Raw genomic sequence first — 21,298 nt, 5'->3', positions numbered from 1 at the left:
TCATTTAGGAATCGTGTCTTTGCAGCTGAACAAATGAGAACAGGATCATTGGGGTGCACTTTAATCCAGTATATTTTGGATTAAAGCGCACCCCAATGGCATCCTTATAAAAATGATTTTTTATAAAGACTGGCATCCTTATAAAAAGGGGAAAACTGGACAGAGGTAGACACACATAGAATGAAGATGATATAAAAAGACAGGGAGAGGACCACCGGGAAATTTCTGAGGCCACGAGAAGCCAGGAGGGGTGGGGGCTGGAACAGATTCTCCTCACAGCTCCAGAAGGAACCAACCCGGGTGCCATCTTGATCTGGGACTTTTGGCCTCCAGACTGTGAGACAGAGCCTTTCTGTTGGTGAACCTCCTGCTCTGTGGTATTTGTCATAGCAGCTGAGCTGACGAATATAAGGCATTTGAACAGTCTATGGCCTCATCATCACTGGACTTCAGACAGCTCATGTTTGCTCTGTCTTCTGTTGTTGGTGGGGGGGGGAGGGCTCCTGGGTCCTCATGGCCCCTGAACTTCTGTGGAGAAGTTATGGGTGATTAGTCTTGGAAGACCAAATGCATAAATAGACAACAGCCAGACCATTTACAAGAAGAGAACGATGATCCACAAGCTCTCTAGTGTCCAACATAAGAAGCCAAACCACAGGGTCTGCTGCCATTGCCTATGGCAGTCCGGATGTGGCCAATATGGCCAGTTTCCTTCATCTTTGTTCCTGCATCCAAATCAGGACTCACCAGAGAAAGCTGAGTATCCTCCCCAAGCTCTGCTTCTGGTGGGCTGCCTCCAGCTTCCCCAGGCCAATGGCCAGCCTCCAGGCAGGCCCACCTGAAGCCGCCCCTCTTTGTACTCTAAAGCTCTTCTGCTACTCTGCCTGCCTTTGACTCTCTGCCCAAAGCAAGGGATGAAGCCTGAGCCCCTTGCAATGAATGGCAAGTTTTGAGCAAATACCCTGTGTTTGCTCTCATCTGGGTGGTCTTTCTTTCCACAGTCCGACTCCCATATGATGTCACAAATTCCACGAAGGGAAAGCACATTATAGGTTTCAGGAAATACTTTTTGGATGGCAGAAAAAAAATGAATAAATGCTGTCATGACAACAAATAAATATTTGTTGAACAACTGAGTGGGTTTTGCACAACTTGTATAGATGGGAAAAAAAGATTTTGGAGACTATGAGACACTACCATGCATGAATTACTTGGAAGTTTTGGGCTTTGGTCAAACTGGAGGAAATGGCCAGATTGTGAGTTTCCAGTTTACAATACAATATGCATTATTCTTTCAGCCTTATTTATTGTGGTATTTTTCAAATTATAATAAATTTGCTTTCTTCTGAATATTCAGATGCTTCAAAAGGTACCCAAAGGATACAATTAGCCCCTGGGGAAATATGCTATTATGTGCACATATCATGTTTTGCATAGGCTTTCCATCATCTACATAATTTATGTGCCTCTGCATAATTTTGCCTCTTTTTATGTTTTCTATGTGTTTGTGAGATAATCTAGAAGTCAGTTTCCTACCATCACAAACACAGAAAGAACTCAAGTCAGTTCCTTCACCCAATCTGCTTTACTTCCAGTGAAGCCCCTTAGAGAACCCTCAGGAGACCGTTGCCTTTCATGGACACCAAACATCAAGGCAGGAAGAAAGTAGAAGGTTCAGGGAGCTTTCAGGAATGAAACAGAACCTTGTCCATTTTCATATTCTTCTGGGTATTCACCGGGGTCTCTGATGGATGGTGCTAGCATTTTAAAGCTCTTTAAACTGTTTATAATCCTCACTTTGGTTTTGAAACAGAAAAATAATGCCAAAATTAATGGCTTTTTAAAAGCTTCTGATGTGAGTTGGTTGCATACAAATTTCCCTAAAACTGAGAAAGTCCCTCATCGGGGGAACAGGTAAGTTGTGTGCAACCCTGCTCGGACTATAATTGATTTTTCTCTCCCAACAGCCTTTTCTATTTCTCATATTTTTAATTTCTGTCTCTCGTGTGCTTTCTTTACTGCTCAAATCTCTTTATAGAGCAGTCATTAGATGCTGAATGGAGTTGCCTCCTTAAGCAGGGACTCCACGTGGGGATCTCGGCTCAGGCTTGAGCCAGCTTTGTCACCAGGCCAGCCCTCCAGCCAGCCTCACCCAAAGTCAGAGCATGCCAGAATTCGTCCTGGCCTCCTCTGTCATGGGGAAGTAGTGCTATAACTTTAAGACTGCCCTTGACTCCCATCTGGGCCAAAACATGGAGGGAGCATGAATCACAACCATTTTTGGAAATCACCCTACCTCTTACCTCATTTTCATGGATAAGAACTGAGATCATGACAGGCTCAGGAGGCCTTCCTTAAGGCCAAGCAGTGGAGGAGGGTATTGTAGTCTGGATGACTCCTTCTCTCTTTTCTCTCTGGAAAGAGCTATTCGGAGGGGAAAGTCCAAGGAGGGCAGGCATTCCCAATCCACATGCATCAGGCACCAGACTGTGGCATGCACTTCCTGAAAACAGCCAACCAAGGAAAAGGGTGTAATCCCCGTGGACTAGAGCAAAACCAACTGGCCACAAGGTATCAGGCCTCTTCCAGGTGCCCATGAACCATGTGCATCAGGCATTCCTCCCCTTCTCAGTCAAGAGCCACTCTAAACACTACAACAAAACTGTAGAGACCACCAAGGCCACCCCTTGAGATACCCCACCCCATTTGTCTATATAGTCATGCCAGAGGCACACCCAGAAGTCACCCATGAGAGGTCATACAGTACTGGGAAAACAAGGTGGTTCCACATATAGACCCTAGGACAACATTTCCACAAACACCTTTAGCAACTAAAAAGATATCCTATTAGACAATATGAATACTTACATATCGAAAGCAGAGATCACTGAGTTAAAAGGAATGTTGGCTCAAACTTCATAATTTCTGCAGAATAAATATCAGCATCTGTGAGGGCCAAGACAAACCCATAGAACTGACAAGAATAAGACATCTAAATGAAAAATAGATCCTCCTTGTCCCAACACAAAGCACTGTCAAAAGATCAAGCAAGGAAAGAGAAAAAAACACTACTTCAGCTGCCATTGTTAAAATCTTGCATCAGAAAATCATGCCAGAAATCAGAATCAAAGGCATGAGGAAATTTATCTTCAGACTGGAGAATATGGTGCCTTCATTTTTATGGTTCCATGCAGAATCAGCACAGATGTGTCTCCTGAAGGACTGCTGCTTCCTCTGGGCATCCTTCTTCGTGACACTGACCTTCAGACCACCATCTGACACTGTGTCCCTTCCAGCTGTTGCCTTTGACTTTGGCTCTCCCTCCCTCTCCTTTTCTCCTCTCACTTGTCTGCCTTTTTCTGATTGTTCTCTTCCTCTTCTGCTCTTCTCCCAACAGGACAGCTTCATTCTGATAGAAACTCTTTCTTAAGTAAACTACAAAACATCCACGATCCTTTCTAACTTTGATACCCAGATCAACTGCCCTCTGTTTATGAATAAGCAAAGTGAGACACAGAGAGATGAGGTAGAGGCTAGTTGAGAAAAACCCAGGGCAAACCAGAGTTCACGGATCCTGTACACAACTCCTAGAATTCCTCCAGTTGAAGGGTTATTGTCTTTGGTAACAATGGAGAAGGTGGCCACAAGCTCCTAACTATAAAAAAAAAAAAGAAAACCTTTTAAGCAAAGTTGTGATCTCAGAAAAAGTAGCCACTCATCTCACCAAAACACCACCCAAAGGACAAATGGAAACTAAAAACAGGGACAGAAATATGTGTATATGTCACTCTCCTGTGCCCATCGTCCATGCAGGCTGAGGCTATGTGTGACCCAGGGCACACTTAAGGAACCTTTCTGTGGGAAGGCACCTCTCCTTGGTAGGTCAAAATTTTGAAAATACGCTCCTCCCAAAGGACCTATGGTTTATTCGACTTCCTCATCAAGCACAACCCAACAGAGGAGAGGAGCCCTGCCGGAAGATACAGGCAACATAGAAGTGGCACCAAGGTGTCACTGAAGGAATTCTGTTTCCATCAAGAATCCGTACCTTGTGAAGGAACAAGAGTCCAACAAAGAACAGAGAGCTGCTTATCTAAAGCTAGCTTGTGGCATAGCATCTTGTATGACCTACAGAACTATATTATTAAACTATGTAATTAGTTTTTTTTAATTTGTTCCTTATACAGTAATATATGCTTTTTGAAGGCAAGAGCCATAACTGTCTTGTTTCTAGAGTCAGCACCAAGTGAAAATCACTGTACAGAAAAGGTGCAGGATTGGTACTAGTTGAGGGACTCATCAAATGGCTGAGTAGAGGGAGACCGTCTTCCAGGAAGGAACACACGTGTTGGACTGTGCACAGCTCCCTCTCCACCCCTAACCCCAGGCTGCTGCTCTCTTTGTATTCACTTGTGCCCATTAATAATCATTACAGTAGCACTAGGGATGGTGGAACCTGCCCCATCCCTTATGATCATTTACCAGACCTGGAGAAACCTGCTTTCAACAATAAGCGAAGAGAAAAACCCCAAAGATGCGGTGACATTAAGGAACAAGAACCCCCACTCTGAAGAAGGGCACTTTTAAAAAATTTATTGACACCTGCCAAAAACTAACCAGGGAAGTTGGAGAGCATCCATTGGAGCTCTCAGAAATGTCTCTAAATAACAGGAAAAGAACCTCAGAAGGAAGAGATGAAGGATGAACGCGTAACTCACAAGATGAGGGGCAGTGAGTCATTGAAGGGAGTCAATCAAGAACAAATTAAAGGAAAGAAAAGATGTCGACACTGAATAAGACAGGACCAGAGGCTCTGAGTGAGAGAACTGACCCTACAAGAAAACACCACATCAGACGGTCAAGGATTTATGACCTTTCAGGCAGCGAGAATGCAGGGAGAAGAGCCAAACGATTAAAATAGGAAGCGAGAATGTGACAGCTACAAACAGCAGAGACTGGAGACTGGATCGTTGATGACTGCTTCTCATGAAGAAGCTTCCAGAATAAATGGAAGAGAAGCAACAGCTGCAGAATGTGTCTTCCTCAGGGTGAAGGAAAGGCTTGGACCTGAAGTCTAAAAGGGCCATTCACCAGCAAAAGAGAAATGGAATTTCACCAAAAAAAAAAGGGGGGGGGGAATCCACGGATGTACACAAAAACAAAAGCAGCAAGGAAAAGATGACCCTGGTCAGCCTCAGGTTTCTCCTCTGTGACATTAAGTGTCCCTATGCTTTTGAAGGGCTTATAATCCCAGGAGGACAGAAAAGAGTTTAAAACTAATTAAAATGTCTTCCTCCTATATAGCTGGAAATCCAAAGACCACGTTTTAAGTTTGATATTTTAAAAACATATACTTTAAATATGTTTTAAAATTAAATATATTTTCAAGTTAATCTAAAATGTTTACATTTAAATACAAAAACTTAATTCGAACGTTAAAATTTAAAACACCACCCCTTCCAGTCAACAGGGAAGATCTGAAGGGAAGATCCTGCCACCAGTAACGGCAGCTAAATTGCTGGGATTAACTCTGATGGAAAACAATAAAAAATGATCCACAAAATAGACAACCCCTTCAAAGCAGAGACTCGAAATGGTCACAGGGAGCCCCAAGCCATATTCTGGAATTACCCAAGGAAGGAGGACTCGGAAACAACCCTGAGCATCTCTGAGAAGCCCACACTCTTGGGCGTGCACAGGCTGCTTTGGAGATGGTGAGTCAAAAACCCAGGATGGTTCCCCCATCCTGGGAACCAAAGAAGGAGAAGAAAAAGGACTAGAAAAGCGCCCTGTCCCTCAGAGGCGGAGACCCCGGGCAGCTGTGTAAGAGCTCGGGAGCCCCGGTGTGTCAGGGAAGCTCAGAAGAGAATGCGGCTTGAAGTGAGCCCCAACTGGCACCCGGAAAAACCACCACAGAACCTCTCCAGGGAAGGCAGAGTCGTACAAAATTCTAGAATAAATGTTCTCCGGGCCCCCAGACATAGGATGAACGAGAAGGAGCGGGAAGCGCCAACAGCGCGACCTTTGTGACCTTTACAAACTTCGGTGTTGGAACTATGAGTTAGGTGTCATCCCTCGGCCGTCTCTCTCTCTCCTGGTTGGGGAAAAAACCACCAGCTTGAAATCTGCAGAGAATGAAAAACAGGAAAAAGGGGCATGGAAGATTTGGAAAAGGGTCCACGGGAGCTTCTAGAAAAGAAAAACACAGTGACTGGAGAGTCAGCTGCTCGGACGTTCTGAAATCCTTGACTAGACCTTAAAGTTGCCTGAGAATTTGGCTTGGTTTCAACTGCCCACAGAGAAGGGCTGAAAGGGACACTTCCCAAATTTTCTGGGACAAATTACCATCCATTTGGCGGAATGTCCAGGGACGACCCGTAAGATGGTTTCCCGCGCGGAGCCCGCAGCCGGGCTCAGCAGAAACCCGGCAAAAAACCTGGGACAATTTAAAGAATTAAGTTATTTGTGGAACACAGAAGTCAGTACCTGCTGCTTCTCTTATCTTTTATTTATTATAATTAATATGGTGAACTCATACATCATGCCGATGCAGGAAACAAATAGCTGAGAAAATAATGAATATGTTTTATTAAAAAGTTCAGATGAAGTTGAAAAACTTGGAGGGTTAATTAATCACACTGGTTTCTAGTTACATAAAAGCATACAGACAGATGCGTTAAATTCAGTTTTAAAACAAGGAGCAAAATATCTAGTTACTATCCAAATTCATTCCTAGGGTCTTCTCGAGGTAACAACTGTAGTATTTCTTACCTATTACGTTCAGCCTGGAAGGTGTGGTAAGCCAAAATTCAACTTTCTCCTGACACTTTGCACATATCCTAAAACACAAATGCTATGATCTCCGTAAGTCTGACATCATTAGAACGGTGTACAATGAGATTCATGGTTTGAAATAATAGTTCTCATCATTATGTCCAAAGCCAGGGGTTCACAAACATCCCAGGGAGTTTCATCAGCTACTTGAGAATTTTTAATTTTTTTCTGTTGTCATTGGCTGAAGGTCTAAAAAAAAAAATTTTTTTAATATAAAAACCTCTCTTTTACCATGATAATTTCCCATCAAAAGCCATATCCCTGGAATAAAATTTCAGTTTCTGAAGTGACTGTTTCTTTTACTGAGGCCTGCAGAATCCCCCCGGGGGTCTCGAATATACTTTGGGGATTTTTCCTTGGCTCCTTCTCTTATAGAAATATAATTGGATTCTGATGCCACAACTTAAGGAAATAATATATTTCAGATCGACAGTCCCCTCAAGAAACTGCAATCCTTACTTGCCCCTTCTTTTAATAAAAAAGAGAGAACATTTACACCCACACAAAAAAACTTATATAGAATATTTAGTTATTCCAATTTTTTATTAACAAAACTGGCCATGTCCCAGGATATACGGTGGACAGACTCCCAGGTGGCCCAGGGTCCCCTTCTGTTGCTGTACGCTCCCGACCCCACCCCACCAAGCGCCCCTCTCTGCCCTCACCATGTGGGCTGCCTGTGACTTTCACTCACCAATCAAATGTGGCCAAGTGGCAGCAGGCATGAGATCACCTACTCGTAATCATGCTGCATACAACCGGAACATCTGCCTTGCCAGGGCATGCTCCTTCCCACCAGCTCTGGGAGCTGACTGAGCTGGGGGCCCCATGGCAACACCCCAACACTGGCCTCCAGCCAACAGCTGATGAGAGACTGAGACCCTCCATCCTTCAGCTGCAAGAGAATGGCACTGCCACCCATCCCATGATTTGGGAAGCAGAAGCCTCCCCAGTTGAGCCTTCAGATGAGAGCACAGTCTGGCACCAATGTCTTTTCTTAAGCGTGGGAGGATCGGGGTTACAATATTGACCTAGGGCCACCGCTGATGAGTGATGCTGTTGGCACCGTCCTGGGACCTTCGGAAACAGAGCCTGTTCTCCTTCCACCTCTCCCTCTCCGGAGCGCAGTCACCTCTCTCTTCCTGCCTTAGGTTCTGCAGGTGAGCCTGACAGCAGGGCCACCTCTGTCTGATTGGTCTGATGCTGCAGACCGTGCTGATTGCCTGTTCTTGGCTTTGGCGACGACTCTCTCCCCTGCTCCGTGGGCAGGAGGTAGACGAACCTGGATGTATAATAAGCTTCTTTATGCTTCCGGTTCTAATAGGGTTTAATCAAGGAGAGGCCACTGCGGGAGATCCAGAGGGTTGGGGAGAGAGGACTAAGGTGTTTATGCCCCTGCTCCCTCCGTAGCAGGTCACCTTGGGGCGATATCTCTCCCCACCTGCAACCACAACTCTGTCAGGCACCCGCGTCCATGTAATTCTCCCTCTGGATTCTGGGGACCACTCTTCCCTCCTACCCAGTCTGAGGGTCACAAAGTCCCTGGGGTGCCAGCCTGGGATACCTCTCTCCCTTCAAGTTTCTCCAAATCCTGCCCACAAGGGGAAACACTCCCCTCATTAAATCCTGCTGAAATTCCCCAAGTTGGGTAAGGTCCTCTTTTCCTCTAAGTCCAAACTGATACAGAGCCCTGCTGGGCTGGGCTCAGGATACTTCTCCCGTCTAGAAGTTGGCTTCGGCCCTTCTGTGCCCCCCCCCCCAAACAGCAGCAGCCACTTCCAGAGGGGCCCTTCCTTCTTGCAGTGCTCTCTCTAGGAGCCATCCAGCCTGGGGCTGCCCAGCTCGGTGCCACCTGCTGCCAGTGTGCCTGCCTCTTCTCTGTGACATCACCAAATGTTTCACCGTGACACAGGACAGTTGTCGGCGTGGCTGTGCACCTTGCATGTGCCCACAGAATCATCTGCCTCCTCCTCTTTACCACAGAAAGCACCATCCATGTGTCCCGGTTTATGAAAGAGTTGTTTCATTAATTATTATCTGCTGAAGTATACTTAACATAACTCCAACAGATCCCAGGAAACATGATCTTAAAGAAGAGCTTGTACAGTAATTAAATGTAGTATGGAGAACATCGTTAAAGTCAATGACCCAGTCCATTAGCAGTTTAAACACATTTTACCTTAACGTGATTATATTCAATGAAATTCTGATGATGTTAGACAAGTGAGAACATATATAAAATCAGGCGGAGCGATCCTACTTCCCAGCTCCGCTGCAGTCCGATGGCAGGGCTACCCCCACACAGGTGGCAACACGCCAGGACCCCAGGGGCAAGCCCCTGGCCCAGTTGCATTCCCATGCAGACTACAAACATTTTTAAGTAAACCCAAGTAGATTGAACAAACAGAAACAGTGATTCCTATCACTCTGTAATGATCCGTGTTATCCGAAACTGACCGTTACCGGGGGAGGTGGGCGGGGCGCGGGGGGCTAGGCAAAGGGGACGGCAGAGCACACTCACGGTGATGGGACCTGAGGAATGTATAGAATTGTTGACTCACTCTATTGTACACCGAAAACTAATACAAGCCTTTAATGGAATCAAAATTAAGCCAAAAAAAATTTTTTTTAAAGAGACGTGTTCTCTGAATCATCAGGTAGAAATTCAACCGCTGATTCTCAGCTACGATGGCAAGAGATTTGCACTTGATGGGATGGGCTTGGGTTCAGGTGGCCCCTCAGAGATGGGGACCACGAGGGTGGCTAGCACCGCCGTCACCGGCAATGCGGTTTCAAGTCCCTCTGGGTTCCAGGAACACTGGACACTGGACCTGACAGGGATGCCCACCAGGGCAAGGACGCATCAGCCCTCAGTTTTCTCAGACGGACGTGAGTCAACCCAGACAGTGGGAGCGGCTTCGAGTGTCGGTTCAGAGATTCGTTCTTTCCGTTGAACATGACATTCAGGAGCAAGAACATGGCCTGGTTTCAAGGGAAACCGTGCTTATCCTACTGCAGACAACATTCGGGAAGATGTTACGTTCCATTCCTCAGCAGCTCACTGTTGTCCTAGACGAGCAGGACAGTCAGGAGAGTCACAACACAGCCTGTGACTTCAATTACGCCTTTGCTACCCAAGTTCCCCCAACTTCCAAAGGCACCAAGGATTTTCCCTTCTTTGGGCACCTGTTAGATGACATCTCCCGTCTCTCATAAGTGTGGCCCATATGACCATGTCCTCCACCATGGAACCTGGGCCCACGTGGGCGGTGATCTAGGCTGGGTGCAGAAACCACTTCTAGTCTGGGCCTGGCTCCTTCCACGTGACTGTAACGGCCACGCCCAGCCTCAGAGCAGCCCAGACGTCACGCAGAGACCGCTCTGATTTCCTGGGACATTCCCTCAGCATCAAGACAAGAACAGGAAATCGCCTTCCGCTGTCATACACTACTCCAATTTCGGCTACTGGCCACTCTAGACTAGCTCCCTGGGACCAATACAGCTTCCTTCACTCAAGGCTGAGATGATGAAACTCAAGTTACGTAATTAAAAGCATTATGGAGGAGGGGCAGGTCTTCACAGCCTGCCCTTCTGTCCCAGCAGCACCCCTGCCAGCCCCCACAGAACTCTCTGAGTTCGGCTTGGTTGCGTTGTCAAACGCTGAGCGCCTGCCTCCGGCTGGGGGCACAGGGACACACACGGGCCAGCTGTGAGGCTCAGGGCGCTGCCCGCTGACAGCACATCGGGATCTGGATGTCATCTTTCCTGTCCTCTCTGTCACCTGCAGGAGGCTGTCTCTGTTTTCTTATGTGTCTACTCTCGGGATCCAGTGCCCAGAAGCCACTCATCCAAGGGCCCAGCCCGCCAACCCCTACCCTCCAGGGACCGTTTACCCCACTCTGAACCACCCACCAGAGTCAACGCTCTTCCTTCTCTCTACCAGCTGCACACGAAACATGTACTAATGTGTCTGTCGCACCAGCTTTTCCCCATCTCTTTATCCCCCAGGACCTCATATCGAGGACAGGCTGCAATAGACACTTGCTGAATCCTTCTCAAGTCCCCAACAAGATGGGCTCCCAGGCGGCAGAGTTGGGGGGGGGACCTATTAAAGCACACCCGAGTGCACTGTCTCGCTCCCAACATAAGCCTTGGAGACGTTCTCCTTCTGGAATGAAATGTCAAGGTGTTTTGTGATTCAAGTTATGGGGTCTCCTCTGCTTCTGGCTGTGCCATAAGTACGGCAGGAAATGGAGACACAGGGAAAATAAAATCTCACTCAGAGCAAGGGGGTGACGATGGCATGAATGCAGGCTTCCAGACATTTCAGGGTAAGCCCGAGCAACGGCACGTCTCTCCTACAAGCCAGCCTCAGCTGCGCCGGCTTCCTTTGGTCTGTTCTCGGCGCCCAGCACTTGCGCCCTGGGCAGTGTGCTGTGGCATGACATTATTTGCTGTGACAGGGACACTGAGGAATGGGGAAGGCTTCCCAGATGGAAGTCTGTGTGAGTGAAAAAGGTTATGAGCAGCTGTTGGCATCAGGTAAAATGCCAGAGGACTGCGGGCTCCGTCGTGGGCAGAGTGAAGCCTAAATGCCAAAGCCATGTTCATGTGGGATCCGGGGCTCCTTCCAGACCTGGGGGAAGCCGCACACAGCCAGTCTGGACAGTAGATCGAGTTGTTCCTGCACAGAAAAGTATAATAAGGTTTTGGGCTCAGACGTGGCCACCCACACACAATGCTCAGTTCAAGGCAAAATCAAGCTTGCATTTGCGAGCTCTGAACGGTGAGGTCCAGTTCTGCAGCCAGGAGCTCTAGGCTTAGGCCCCTGCGATGTCCAGGTGATAAGAGGTAATCAGAGGACCAGCCTTGGACAGGGGGTCCCGGGAGGGCCCTGCTCTACAAGTGTGTCACAGCGAATCCTTGCCAATAGCCTTGTGGCACGGTGAAATCGGTATTATCTCAACAGCTGGCATCAGGCGGGCAAGACCCTGGGGAGTCCCTTAAGGGGAAGATGAGACCCCTCCCCCCAGGACATGAGAGGCTCTGAGGAGCCTGGCTGAGGACAAGAAGCAGAGAACAGGGGGTGCCTGGGTGGCTTCGGCTCAGGTCATGATCCCGGGGTCTGAGATGGAGCCCTGCATCAGGCTCTCTGCTCAGCAGGGAGCTTGCTTCCTCCTCTCTCTCTGCCTGCCTCTCTGCCTACTTGTGATCTCTGTCTGTCAAATAAATAAATAAAATCTTTAAAAAAAAAAAAAATGGGCACCTGGGTGGCTCAGTTGGTTAAGCAACTGCCTTTGGCTCAGGTCACAGTCCCGGAGTCCCGGGATCGAGTCCCGCATCGGGCTCCCAGCTCCATGGGGAGTCTGCTTCTCCCTCTGACCTTCTCGCCTCTCATGCTCTCTCACTCTCTCTCTCAAATAAATAGATAAAAAAGAAAAAAATAATGAAAATAAAAAAATTAAAAAATAGAAAAAGAAGCAGAGAACAGGGAAAAGGGGCTGCAGAACAGAGACCCCTGGGGGCATGACAGCGATGAGCTCCACACCCCAGCCCTGGAACCTGCCATCCTTCTGGAAGCGCTCAGGCTTCCAACGGGTAGGGAATGGAGAGGGTTTCAGACTCCTACTTCTGAAACCCCAAAGAGGAGCCAGCCCCCTGCTTATATGAGATTCCAGTAGTTAATGTTGGAAGATCATGGATCATTGCTATTGTTTAAGTCTGTTAGAAAGAGATCAAGTCTCCGCTTGCCATGATGATACCCATGGGGGATGGTAAGTGGGGGGAAGGGGAGGGTGCCAAGGACCCACTCACACTGAGTGAGTGGTTTTGCACTTAGAGCTGGGATCAGATCTCCAGGAAAATGTCCAACTTCTTAGTGTACCTAATGCACACTTCCCCCCGCCCAGGAACATCAAAATATGTTTTATCATTAAAAAAAAAAAATGTCGACAGCAAAGAAGGAGATCTTAGTCTTAGCTAAAGGACAGCCTTGCAGACTGAGTCTACTGATTTATACCCACCAATTATCCTTCTTGGTTTTCTGGCTTTTTCTACCAGAACTGACAGAGCTGTGAGGACAGGTGTCTGCCACTCTGCTGGATACCTCTGGAATCAGCGGTGGGTTTGCCACACAGGGTCAGAGAGAAAAGGAGGCATCCGATGGGGGCTATCAAGAGAGAAACCTCAAAACTGAGGGATGTCCCCCAAATGAAAACATGCAAAACTTAGAGTGCACCCATTTGTCCATTTCTTTCTTTAGGGAAAAAAAAAAAAAAAAAAGATGAGCCCGTTTCATCATTCCGAGGCAAGCAGGACCACGCAAGGATTTCAGGGGCATTTCGCTCCCAGGGGCTTGTCCGTGCATCCTGGGTCATGGGGCCATGCGCTCCTAAAAGGGATGGTCAGGAGTTCCGGGCAGCCCCCTACGATCTCTCCATCGGACCCCCACCTCACTTCTTTATAACCAGTCAGTGAGTTCTGTTTCAGACATCTCCCCCAAAGGCCTGATACAGGTTACAATATTTGGCAAAGCTTATTTCCTGTCACCTACAGAAAACCAGTCACCATCACCACCAAATTCCCCTGTTTCACAAGGGGTGCTGATCACCATGTGCCCTCTCCCCAGGGTTCCAAGTCTGCCATCCCTTCTCCCAGGCCACACTCCCTGGTAGCATTTCTCAACCTGGAACAGGCCCCACAGCCACGACTCCCCTGGGGGTCTTACTGATAACAATTCTGACGGGTCTCCCAGTGATGCTGGTGCTCTTAGCCCATATTAGACATATTGTCAATGTCTAAGATCTAAAACCTAGAGCACATCCCACCCGAAAGCAGAGATATCCTCAACCCCTAGTTTATCTTGGGCCAAGGGCTCCTTTGAACAGTATTGCTGCACCAACCAGACTAGAATGTTCATGTGACCCCATGCGGAACCGCTAAGACACCCAGCATGACCAGACAGTGTTTCAGTCTTATTCCACACTTGCCTTACGTGTAACTAGGACCAGGTGTATACCACCGGGACTACCAGATACGGTGTCTGCCTCCTGCTGATGAGAGATCTGAGGAAAATCTAGCATCTGCTAATGAGGGTAGATCTGAAAATAACACAGGAGACTTGATATCTCTTTACACTGCCCTATGTAAGAGGATCTTTCCAAAGAATATTTTACTCTCTGCGTGCACATTTAAAATGTTATATTATCACATGCCACAAACACAAACCTACATAATGTGTTCATTGTCGAAATTTTTAAACAAAGAAATAACATGAACATATCAGAAATCACGCCTACTTTCACCATCTGCCTCTTTCCTGTGCATAAAAATCTTGAGGTCATAGAATACATGCTTTTACAGCATTCCTTCTTCTCTAACTCAATGTTTTGTCAGTATCATGGCTTCCTTGGAAATTAAGTAAATCTCCATTTGGGTGGCCACATAATATTCCATTACAAAGTACCAATTCACCTTTTTACCAAACAGTTAGGCTGCTTTCTTTGGTGGGGCCATAAAAGGTCTCTTTTTAGGATACATCATTTGCTACATTTTATTCACTTCACCAAGCTTGAGCTTCTACAATGCGTTAGGTACTGATCATTTTCTTCGGATGACTTCCTAGAGCAGGAGATATTGAGCCAAATAGTAAGGAGACGCACACAGTAAATCACCCTCGAGAGAGCGGGTGACAGTTTGACACACCCAGCAACAGCCCCAAGAGACCCTGGCTCACCCCCGGACCTTCAGACGCACTGAGTTTTATGAGTTTTTACATTTTAAAAAACCATTTCAAGGGAGATCGTCACATACTTTGCCCGTGGCCATGTTTGTCTTCAGCCCAGCTGGGGATGCTCTACGAACGCCCCACCGTGTCCTCGGAGGCAGCAAGCTCTGTGCTCTCAAACTCACGCTCCTGGAAGCAAGGTCTTGAGTCAGCCATGAACGAGTGAGGGGACAAAACCCAGAACCTTGTCATTGATTATTTAGCGCAGAAGAAGAAGAAAATGATCACAGGTGGCAATGGCAGATGTGCCCTGCCCGGGATACTTGGCAAAGCATGGCTCACACTCCATCGCTGGTGCGATGGCTTCTAAGGTATCAATTGTCCAAGCGATGCTCGGCTGCCCCCGCCGCCCCATAGCAATGCGTCACTGTTGTTATTTTCTTCACTTCCTACCCTCTCTCTTTTCTAAAACTTCCATTGGTGACATCAATGGCAGATGCTGCGTGAAGCGAGATGCCTAAGTGAGGCTATAAAATTCTCTCAACAAACAATGCCAGCAATTAAATGTTTCAAAACAGAGCATCATAGTCATATCTCAAAATAGATGCATGACAACTTGAAAGATCGCCGCTATAGATACCAAGTTAGGCGAGGAGCCCGAAACAGCTCTCATTCTAGGCACCAATTCAAAATGCTATTACTATTATTCTTAATTAGTGCATACTAATTACTTTCTAACTTTCTCTCTGCTTTAAAAAAAAAAAAAAAAAAGAATCCCTTCTCTTCTCTCCTGGAGTTTCAAGGATACTCACTGACAGTCTAATTCGATAATGAAGGCACCTCATAGAAAAGGCAGCCTGCCCACCAGCCAGGCTCCTGCAAGATCCCGCCACTCCTAAGACGATCACCCCGGTGCTGAGGTTTGGAAAGACTCTGGCTCCAGGAAAGAAAGTCAGAAATTGCTATTAAGCTTCTCATACATCAAAAGCAACTTCATTTGCATTTTGCCACCACAAGGAGGATTAATAGGCAAATGGCGCATCATCTGCAGCCCAACTGAGTTGAAAGGTGGATAAACATCCCGAGCCGAAGCGAGAAGACAGATCAGGCTGTTCCAGCCAGGGCGCCAGACCGTCTACACCTCAGCAATGCTCATAGAATAGCAATGAAGACTGTAAACTGCAAGTCCCAGCCACTGTCACCCTCATGCATGTGATTAAGATTTTTCTCCCACCCAGAAAGCCTGCGCCTCACCAAGGAGATCTCGGGACCCCCGGTGAGATACTAAGCGGGAATGAAGGGGTGGGAATGAAACGGTATGAGCCCCTCTAGCAAGGTCAACTACAGGAGAGAAAGAGAAACCAGAACCACAAAAAATACAGATAACACACACACGCACACTCACACACACACACACACACACACACACACAACAGAGATATGGTACAAGAGCCCCCTGGAAAGTGTTCTGTTGGATGGGAGGGATTCCTTCTCTCGCTCTATCTGCTTTGTGTCCATGGTTCCCACAGATCACATTTGGCTTGAATTCTCACAATCCTTGAATGGCTGGAATAAGGTCATTATTGTTCATTTGCTGGTGAAAGAACTGTAGGAAATCCCAGGAGCTCACAGGGCTGGGAAGGATCTGAGTCGAGCCCTCCCTGGTTTGTTCAACTGGACCCCAGGCTGCCCATCTGCATCCCGGACCCTCCCCCTCTCTTGGGCTGCTCTGGTTCTCTCGGTCCTCGCACTCAGTCTAAGCTGGCTATTTAAAGCCGGTTTCCAACAGGAGAGGTTGGTCATGCTGGGTGGAGAGGATGGCATGTGATTGAAGCCTTGGCTTCCGCCTGGAGCCATTTTTATTCTTACCTGTGGCCACAGCCAAGCTCTATCAGAAGTGTGCTGCTGATGATCTGTGATGCTGGGCGAGTGGGGATGGAGGAAAAGTGTAATCTTCCCATCACCAGGGAGTCTCCTGCCCATCGGTAGTGGTGAGAAGTCTATATGTTGTACCTAATGTTTAACTGACATCATGAAACATGAGAATGAGAGAGAAGATAGTCATCAGGGAATGTCCAACTTCCAACCATATCTGCGTTAGGTACCACTCTTCTGATCAGAAACAACAGAATATACAATAAAAATTGACGTAAGCCAAAACCAGAGATTATCTGTGTCATTTAGCAGAGGGTGCCGAGGTAGGGTGGCTGGACCAGGGCCTTGTTGATGCCACCAGGACACCGCTCTCAGTCCTCCCCTGGATTCTCTTGATTCTTTTGATTTTCAGCTTCCCCCACAGGATCCTGTTAGCTTCAGGACCACATCGTAGAAGAGAGAACACCTTGGTCTCTACCAACACCTTGACGGGGGTCCCATGAGTGAGTCTTGTTGGCCTTCCCCAACCTGACTCCAACTTCCAGATAAACTTGCACCACTGTTTTAGAGACTCGGACCCAATGAACGAGTCAAGGAACCCAGCATAATCTCAGTACTTACTCTCATGCTCTCCTGGTTTCCCCAGAAACACACACAAACACTCCAACATTAAATTAAATGTGAGACAGAGCCAAGTGTTGGCAAGCATGCAGAGCAAATGAAGCTATGAAAACCCTGCACACGGGAGTGAACGTTAGTGCAGCCACTTTTAGAACAGGGTTTGGCAAGGTCTCTAAAATTAAAATACACCTACCCTATGACCCAGCAATTCCATCCAGAGGCCTATCCAAGAGCAATGAGTTTGTACGTCCAAAAAAGAACCATACAAGAATATCCAAGACAGCACTGCTTATAATAGCCCCAAACTGGGAACAATCCAAGCATCTTTCAACAGGGCGATAATCAACCACGTCCTCCCTGAGAGAATGAGCTGCTGGTACACACAACAACAAGGCTGGGTCTCAGTTCTCATGTTGAAAAAGAGAAGCCAAACACAAAAGACTATACGTTGCATGAATCTATTCATATGAAAATCAAGAGCAAGAAAATCTCATGGATGGTGGAAGAATTCTGCATTGTGATGCCCTCGGGGAGGAGAGCGCTAAGTGGAGATGAGAACAAGAAAACCCTGGGGGCTGCAAGGGTCCTACATCTTGATCTGTTGTAGACAGGCGCAAGACTCTGTCGGGTTGTGCGCTGAAGGTTAGCTGTCCCGTGTACACATTCCGTGGCATCCTCTATACCTCACTAACAGATTAAAATTCAAAGTTAGACTTGAAAATGATAATAATATAGAATAAAAATGTTGGTTGAAATCAGACGTCTGAGTGATTCTGAATATGGTTGTGTGTCGATGTGGTTACCCAAGCCATACTAAGACAAGGCCTAGGCAGGGAGCAGATAACCAAGGAATGCTCAGCGAGATATATGTAGTAATTCATGGGACAGTTTTTATTTTTCCAACGGGGTCTCACGTTCAGGGTAACTCCTATAACCGCACAGGGTGATAAACCCCACTCACGGGGAAAGGAGATATTCTGCAGGCCCACAGGCAGAAATGGTATGGTGCAGGTCCTTTCTGGTGGCCTGGGGGCTGTCCTCTGTAAGGGAAGCCTGGTTCGAATCTGGATACACAAGAGGGAGTGAAAAGTAGTAAGGGTCCCACTATATGAACTTCCTGAAAGAGGAAAAAATCATTTTAAAGTCTAGGGAAAATGTCTCGGGAGTCTTTGGCATAATGACGCAGTGTGGATAAGCACAGAGAGACGCCGCAAAGTCCCTGTGACTTTCACTTCTCCAGCGGCGTGCCGCATCACCTGTGGCTGTCCACATCTCTAGCAACAGGTTTGTCTAGTTGCCTGCAAGGAATTTCTAAGTGTGTCGACAGCCTGGTGTGAAGGGTATAAAGCTGGCCACGTGTTAGCCATGCAAAGGTGCCGTCTCATGTAGAAAACCATTCTCGAGGCCCGGGGCAACTGAGCTGCTCAGGCAACCCCCAGCCACCTCCCAAGTGGGCCGGGAAAACCGTTCGGACTAAACGTCAATCACCTGTGCTCTGGCGACCCTCGTGCTTCCCACGGCACCCCCAACACGAGCCAACCTTCAGGGTCATAATCCGGTCCCAGCAAGTGCTCCACTCCAGGTGGCCCTGCTGCCCAACACACTCTTGGGGGTGGGGGTGGCGAGCATGTGTGGCCCTCGTCCACCACGGGGCTCTCAGACCTTCCTGCCCCTCTGTGGGGAAACCCTCCCTTTGCCCTTTGTGGCCACCTCCTTCCTTCCTGTCAGGCCTCAGCTGAATTCTCCTTCTCCAAAGTCCCATTCGGAGCAGACCCACCTGGATACCGGCTCACATAGCACAGACTCTTTTCCTTTGTGGAACACGTCCTAAATAGCGTGGAGTTGTTGATGTGCTTACCGTCCTAGTCTCCGACTCCCAGATCGAACTCAGAAGGAAGGGGGCCACGCTGAGTGCAGCACAGGGTTCCCAACAGCAGCAGAAACAGCTAGTAACGGGATGGCACGTCACACAAGGACTGCAAACACATGGGTCACCGCTCCAGTCCGCTGCCTAGCAAGGAAGGGCTCATTAAAATGATAGGCGTAAAAATCAATTAGAAAATAAGTTTTAATCCTAAAACCCATGCTGATGAAGCCGTAGGAAAAGAGAAATGAACTCATTGCCGAGAGTGGCAGGAAGCAGCAGAACACCTGTGGGCCCGTCACAATTATTTGGTACCAGGAATTAATACAAAATAAACAAAACCGCTTTTACAAAGATGTATGTTTCCCATGTTTTCGTAATAATTATAGATCAGAAATAGCCTTAGCTATGTAACAAAGAGGGAACTGTTACATCTAGCTCACCAGCTGGGCAGCATGTCTGCAGCTGCTTGGAATGATGACACCTATCTTAGGGTCATAACAATTAGTTTTGATCATTGTTTCATATTAAGAAACCATAGTAAACACAGTCTACAAAACATATATGCTACCGTGCCTAGATCTACAAACAAGGAGTCTGAGGAACTCCAACAGGAGCATAAAGAACACCGACATGAGCATCTCCGCGTGACGGAAGAGCAACATTCCCATCAACTTCTCCTTCAATGACAAATAAAGGAAGGTGAGTGGCTGAACATTTCGTCTGGATCTCTATACCCAAAACCACTTGTCATCGATGATCACAGACGCCGACGGCTGTTCTCTCCGCCGGCTGCCCCAAACCCTGGTGTCTCTCCGTCTTCCCTCAGCTGCTTCTCTCTCCTGGGCCCCCCTCCACGCCGCACCCACCCCACTCACAGAAGCCCTCCTTGGAGAGAGCCGGGCACCAAAGGGACCCTTCAGATACCCTATCCTTGGAAGCTGGGCTCCTTTCTCTGGTTGTAACACCCGAGTAAGCCAACCGTTCCCCAGTCAAGAGACTCGCGTTGAACTCGACACAGTCTAGGTAAGACGGGGTTTTCCAGAACGTCCCTTGAGGATGCTTGGGAAGGTGACTTTCACCGCACACCAGCCTCCTCGGAGGCTCAGCTGAGACTGTGGTGCACTTGGGTGTTTCCTCTGCAGCAGAGAAGCACAGTCTGGAGCTTTCGCTCTGCGGCTGACTCGCGTTTGACAACCCAGAACAAGGCATTTTTGGTTTTCCACCTTTTTTTGCCCGTCAGTTGGCCCTCTCCCCACAGCAGATCAGGAAGAGACCATCTTGAAGTTCCATGTTTGACTCACATACCAGAGTTCTGTGGCTCTTCAAGCTGTTCACACAAAGATGGTTTCCACAGGGGAGAGTCAGACACGAGGGGTAGAACACGTACCCACACCCACACAACAGAAAATGATTGGCTGTTTTGTGTTTTGAGTCCTTGGGTAGTTCTTTCTAGGGAGCTAAGCAGATTAGTCACCTAATTAGGAAGAGTGAAATTGGTCATGTCTTCATTTTTACAGTCCTTAAAGTCTGATCCGATCCCAGACCACTCCGGCGTCCACGCACACCCATGGGCGACAAGAGTCCGCCCTCTCGGTGAGGGCAGCCCCTCCCCAGAGCTGCCCAAGCCCTCCCGACACGCTGCGGTTCCCGGAGCTGCGCATCACTCCTGCTGGGAGACAGACCCTCATCACTCGCAAGCTTCCTGAAGGCTCATTTAGGCCTTGGCAGGATGGTGGGTACAGAGCAGCTGTTTGCTCTGACTCTTTCCCATCCTTTGACCAGTTTTTAATCCGCAACAATGCTTCCAAAATTGAAAAGGGAACCAGGTTGGATTCCCGACCAGAGCGGACCGAGTGTGGGGCTGGCTGGGCACATCACAGCAGGTGCCAGAATGAAGATGAATCTCCCTGGCCGCCTGCACTCCTGGCAGGGGGGCAGCTCGGCTGCCAGGAGCCCTCCCTGCGCGGCGGGGAGGCCACCGGCCCGCACCCGGCACCACCCTGGGCAGGAACTAGGGACGCTTTGTCCTGACAAATCCAGACATCCCCTGACCCTCCCCAAGATATCCTCGGTGATCTGTCCAACATGAACAGACCATCTGAGACGCTGTATTAATAACTGAGAGGCACCGGCATGAGGGACAGAGTTTCATCAAGATGCGGGAGCAGCCTGCCATTGGGGAATTCATGCAAATTTATATTCGTTTAGAATATTTCTTATGCAGGTGCCTGGGTGGCCCAGTTGGTTAAGCCATCGACTCTTGATTGTGGCTCAGGTCGTGATCCCGGGGACCTGAGATCGAGTCCCACATCGGGCTCTGCACTCAGCACAGAGTCTGCTTGCTCTGTCCCTCTGCTCCTCCTCCCGTTCTCTCT

The 21,298-nt window shown here is 48.0% G+C and overlaps 1 long non-coding RNA gene across 1 annotated transcript; it reads right to left on the bottom strand.

The window, feature by feature from the left end:
* Positions 1-14,651: 14,651 nt before the first annotated feature.
* LOC309858703 lies at positions 14,652-19,057 on the bottom strand. Its single transcript, XR_014308316.1, has 3 exons — positions 18,915-19,057; positions 16,430-16,584; positions 14,652-14,749 (listed from the first exon to the last, which is right to left on the bottom strand). It is a non-coding gene; the product is annotated as an uncharacterized lncRNA (long non-coding RNA).
* Positions 19,058-21,298: the final 2,241 nt, after the last annotated feature.

This window comes from Mustela nivalis (genome assembly GCF_964662115.1).
Source record: "Mustela nivalis genome assembly, chromosome: 2".
Classification (NCBI taxonomy): Eukaryota; Metazoa; Chordata; class Mammalia; order Carnivora; family Mustelidae; genus Mustela; species Mustela nivalis.
This window is presented reverse-complemented; position numbering and strand designations above follow the sequence as displayed.